The following is a 6,000-nucleotide window of genomic DNA, read 5'->3' as shown; positions in this document are numbered from 1 at the left end:
CAGCTTATCCTCCTTTTCTTCTTTCTTTTTTCTTTTTTGTTTGGACCCTTTTAGTTGCAAAGATGGGAAAACTCTAACTAAAATTGCCCTTAGCAAAATGGAGAACTTGATTGGCTTCTAACACTGAAGAGTTGAGGCATCGTGGGATTTCAGGTCTCAAATGACATCACGGGAGTCAGGTCCATGTCTTGGCTGGACTTTCGCCCATGTTGACCTTGGTGTCAGGCAGGCCCTCGTTAGAAAGGTGAAGGTCAGCAGAGCAGCCAGTCTAATCTTCACAGCTTGCATTCAGCAACATAGAAGGTCCTCACTGCCTGGTCCCTTCAGCTCAGAGTGGGCCTGATCGGGTGGGAGGTCCTGTCTGAACCAGCCATAGTGGCTGGAGGTAGGAAGGGGGTGCGGGGTTGCTCCAATAGGCTGGATATTAGTCAAAGATCAACACAACAAGCTGAGACTGTGGTCAACTCCATCCATCTCAACTGTAGGGACTGAGAATAATGGGAGAGGGAATAATACTTCCAAAGACACAGGAGGGACCGTCTCCCCAAGAACGGTGAATAAGTGCAGGACTGGCGAAGAGAACCAGTATTCACATTACCCCACAACACGAACCTCTTAATTCAGAATAATAAGTGAAGAGAGACTGGGCAGGCAGAGGGGACCAGGAGACCAACTAGATATAGGTTGGATACTCAACCAACCCAAGATTGTCTTGTTGTAAGTACTGATCGGTCCAAGTATTGAATCTACTGTCTGCTTCTCCGGTTATCTTCATCGTGTCACAAGTTGGAATTCTTACAAATTCTTCAGAAAGCTCCTCCTTACAATGAGTACACAGTTTTACTACATTATTGTTTAAATGTTGAAAAGGGTTTCTTGTTTTCTCCCTCATTGCATTTTGGCTTTTCATAGTATGCAATTTTGTGGTATTTATAATCATTATGTACTTTGTTTTGCGAGAATGCATTTTGTCATAAAAGCTTTTCACACAACCAGAGGAACGATCGGCTTCACCATCAACATCCCAGCACAACCTGTTTTTTTCCCCCTGAGAAATCTTAAATAAGTTGCAAAACTCAGATGTATAGCAACGTAAAAAGAAAACTGAAACCAATTTGATTCTCTTAATCGAGAAATAATTAATTTGTGCATGACAATATTAGAAACTGTGAAAAAGACTCCATGTATTCCACTCCCTTTCCCTTTTACAAAGTTGCCATTTGAATCTAGCTTTGTTTGTGATATAATAACGTAGAGCTTATGCACAAAGTGAGACTAAACTAACGCAAAGACTTTTCTTATGAATAGGAAAAAATGAATGTTTTTTTAATTTAGAGGAAACTATTTAAAATGCAATTTTTGGAAAATATAATAAAGTCAAATATAAATATTGTGAACAGATGTTTCTCAAGAAGCTTCTGAAGTGAATAGTCACCATCTGGAGCCATTTACAATGAGAAGAAGGTAAGCATGCACCTGTTCCTTTCTTTAAAAAGATGTAATCTCTGTACCAAATTATAAACAAGTATCACAGTTTCCATAAAAAATGCAATATTTAATTTGCCAAACTGTTTAGAAAAATATTGATAAGAATGTGGATGGCTTAGAAAAGTGTGCTTCTAAAAGGCTGAGTGTGTTTTCAGATTTCTTTGCTTACTTGTAATTTTTTTTTAAAGATTGGCACCTGGGCTAACAACTGTTGCCAATCTTTTTTTTCTGCTTTATTTCCCCAACCCCGCCCTGTATACAGTTGTACATCCTAGTTGCAGGTCCTTCTAGTTGTGGGATATGGGACGCCGCCTCAACGTGGCCTGATGAACGGTGCCATGTCCACTCCCAGGATCCGAACCCTGGGCCGCCGCAGCGGAGCACGCGAACTTAACCACTCAGCCACGGAGCCAGCCCCCAACTTACTTGTAATTTTTTAAAGATAAAACTCTCCAAAGAGTTTTGGGTGCTTGTTCTATGTTTTTAAAGACATGCACAGGGCTGGCCCCGTGGCCATGTGGTTAAGTTCCCGTGCTCCACTTTGGCGGGAGGGCTTTCGCTGGTTCGGATCCCAGCTGCAGACACGGCACCACTCTTCAGGCCATGCTGACGCGGTGTCCCACACAGCACAACCAGAGGCACTCACAACTAGAATGTACAACTACATACTGGGGGGCTTTGGAGAGAAGAAGAAGAAGAAAAGAAAAGAAGACTGGCAACAGATGTTAGCTCAGGTGCCGATCTTTAAAGAAAAAAAAAAAGACATGCACAAAACCTGAATGGACAGTACCACTGCCGCTGCCACCACCATCACCCGAGGTGTCTATTTGTCCATTATGACATTTTAGATACTCCATAATTTGAATTGAATCTATAATTTTTGCAACCTTGATAGATTGATTGCATTAGTGGCTCCAGTTAATGGTCTCCTGTGTCCACATCCTTTGTTATAGGGTATTGCAGCAATTTGCATCAAGGAGTAGAGTCTTTTCCCCCATCCTTTGCATCAGGGCTGAACTTGTGACTTGCTTTTGCCAACAGAATGCAGGAGAAGGGACAGCATGCTGGTGCAAGCCTAGACCGCGAGAGACTTTGCACACTTCCATTTTCTCTCATGGAACCCTGCCACAGCCATGGAAATAAGCTTGGGCTAGCCTGCTGGGGGATGAGAGACCTCCAGGACAAGAGCCATCCCTGCGAAGGCCATCCTGAAGCAGCTTGCAGCCTGCCGGCTCCCCAGTGTGTGAGGGAGCCAGCCAAGACCAGCAGAGTGGCCTGCATCCTTAGCCTTTTGCCTATAGCAGGAGAGTTTTGATTTCTCAATGACTAATGATGACGGGGTGATGCAAGTTGCTAAAGGACTTTGAGAAGTTTTGGCTGCTGTCCTTTTACCTCCTTGAGCTCTAGGGAGGTGGGTACAGCGGTGGGCACGCAGGTCACAAGAGAAGATGCTGGGGTTTACAGGTTGGTCTTGATGTGCTGGTTGGAGGCTCCAAGTAAACGAAATGAAGAAAACACACTGAGTGTAGGGAGATGGTTAACTTACTGAAGAGGATAATCTGTTTTCAATAATTTTAACGTTTTTAAGTATAATTACAAATGAGGCTAACCTCTGTTGAAATCCATCCTTCAAGTGAATTGTCCTTGGTTTAATAGTTTATCCACATGCTATATGTTCTTTTAAAATATTTAATTAATTCATTTATAAGTTAATTCTATGTTTCCTGGCTCATTAATCTTAATTAGAGTAGTTTTACTATATTTGAATTAATTGGGCTGTATTAACTCCATTAGAAGATTGACCTGATAGCCACTGAAGCTGAATTTCAAAAATAAGGCAGTCAAAGGTCATTTTTCATATTTGTGATGATCACTTATTGGTTACGTCTCTGGTATCCATCTTCTGCTTTTCCCTATATCTTTACTCCAAATTCCAGGGATGGACTCTGCTTGGCTTATGTCCCATGACCACTTGTCTTGCTTCTGGGTGAAGCACAACATAAGTAAAGCCAATATGGTACAAGGAAATCTTTGCTGGACTTCTGATGTGGAGAAGCTTGATTGTTCCCCTGCATCGTGTGAGATCTGGAATTACAGAAGTCATTTTTCTATAAGGAGAGGAGATTCTTCACTCTCCACAAAATGGAGCCTAAGGGTGAAGCCATACTATAGAAAGCAGAAAAGAGAGATACCAAAGAAGGGGCCCTTGGAAACCTTGTTTGAGCTGCTGGATACAGCCTTGCCTGAAGTTAACATTGCCTCCAAACTTTTCATTGCTGTGATTGAAAAATCCCTGTTATTATTTGAGTCAAATTGAGTTGTTTTCTTCACTTGCCACTGAAAGATCACTGACTGATGCAAACTCTATCTCTTATTTCCTAGTTTTGCTTCAAGCACCCTAATTCAGGCTCTCTTTCTTCTTGTCTTGACTATTGCAATAACCTCTTAACTACATGCCCTACTTCTGGTCCACGCTGCTCTGTTGTATACTTTGTTCCTGGGTTAATATCTCTTAACCAAAGCTATGATCACATGCCCGTGCTCGAAAACCTTCAGTGGTTCCCCCGTGCCTACTGCATCCAAAACAAACATATCTTTTTGACACCTCAGGCCTGCCTCAGTATGCCCCAGCCGCTCTCCTTAGGGCTTCCTGTGACCTCCATTGCATGTTGGTAAGGACAGAAGATATTTTCCACTCTTTCTTATTCGGCAGCTCAGTAGCGTTTACCATTGTCGACTGCTCTCTCCCACGGCGCTCTCTTCCCCAGTTTCTGTGATCCAGCACTGTCGTCTTTTAGTCAACTCCTTCTCCACCACTTAAGCATAAACGTTGGAGTCTGCCCAGCTTGTGTTGTAGGGTTCTTGCTCCTCTCAGTCCACACACGTCTGCTGGGCATCTCATCCACGCCCACGACTTAAAATTCCTTTTAGATGCCAATAACTCCTAAATCTAAGCCTGCAACTGGGACTTCTCCTCTAAGTTCCAGACACCAACATCCACCTGCCCCTTGGACATCTTCTTCTCAGACTTGTCACCTTGTCCTCAAACCTGCCCTTCCTCCAGGGTTCCCTACTGCCACGAGCGGTTACCACCATCTATCTAGGTGCTCAACCCGGGAATTTGGAAATTATCCTTGGCTCTTCCATCTCCCTAATCCTTCAAATCGAATGGAACACCAAATCCTGTCAGTTCTACATGCTAAACATCTCTTGACTTTGTCACCTCTCTCTGGTCCGTACTGTCACCCTCTAGTGCAAGACAGAATCCCCTGTCTCCTGGACTCCTGCAGGAGGCTCCTACCCAGATGCCTGCTTCCGCTCTGGCCTCCTTTCTTTCCCTTCTCCACCTGAGCATTATCTTTTAAACATACAAGATATGATCATGTCGCCCCCTTTTTACAACCTCTGAATGACTTCTCAATGCTCAGAATCAAGTCCAAATTCTTACAATGGCCCAGGAGGCAGGGTGAGCAGCACCCGCCTACCTTGCCATTGAGGGGCCTTCTCCCTTTCGCTGTGCTCACCGTGCTCTTCTTGGTCCTTAGGCTGCACCGGGGCTGTTTTCTCTGCTAGTGATATTCTCGTCCTCCTTTCTGCCATCCAAACCCAAGGGCACCAGTACAAGTATTCTTCCCTGATGCCCCCAGCTTGTCAGCAAACCTCTCCCCACACTGTCTCTCACTGCACTTCCCTTTCTCTAAGGCTCCTCACGGTTGTGACGACCTGTCCAATGCCTGCCTGCTCTCCTGGACCTTAAGCTCCATGAAGGTGGGGACTGTGTTTTGTTATCATTGCCTCTAAACTTTATTTTCTATTGGAAAAAAATCCTTTCTTCCATTGAAAGAAAATAAAATCCAGAAATTACCTTTGGGTGTTTAACTAAAAATAAAAGTGAACAATTTTTTTAAAATTTCATGTTTACATAAACACAAAGAATTCGAAATAAGTTTAGGGGGCCAGCCCCATGGCTGAGTGGTTCAGTTCATGCGCTCTCCTCGGAGGACCAGGGTCTCACTGGTTTGGATCACTGGTGCGGACATGGCACCGCTCATCGGGTCATGCTGGGGAGCCGACCCACATAGCACAACCAGAGGCACTCACAACTAGAATATACAACTATGTACTGGGGGGCTTTGGGGAGAAGAAGAAAAAAAACAAGATTGGCAACAAATGTTAACTCAGGGCCAATCTTAAAAAAAAACACAAGAAATAAGTTTAAAAGGAAGGTAAGTGTTTTGCATAAAATAAATTTGTATATATTTTCTTAAAATATATTCCCAGCTTGGGGCTGGTCCCATGGCCAAGTGGTTAAGTTCGCACGCTCCACTGCAGGCGGCCCAGTTTTTCGTTGGTTCGAATCCTGGGCGCGGACATGGCACTGCTCATCAAACCATGCTGAGGCAGCGTCCCACATGCCACAACTAGAAGGACCCACAGCTAAGAATATACAACTATGTACCGGAGGGGCTTTGGGGAGAAAAAGGAAAAAATGAAATCTTTAAAAAAAAAAAA

Source organism: Equus quagga, unplaced genomic scaffold (assembly GCF_021613505.1).
Source record: "Equus quagga isolate Etosha38 unplaced genomic scaffold, UCLA_HA_Equagga_1.0 146_RagTag, whole genome shotgun sequence".
In the NCBI taxonomy this organism is placed as follows: domain Eukaryota; kingdom Metazoa; phylum Chordata; class Mammalia; order Perissodactyla; family Equidae; genus Equus; species Equus quagga.
The sequence above is the reverse complement of the archived record's forward strand: the minus strand, read 5'-3'. Positions refer to the sequence as shown.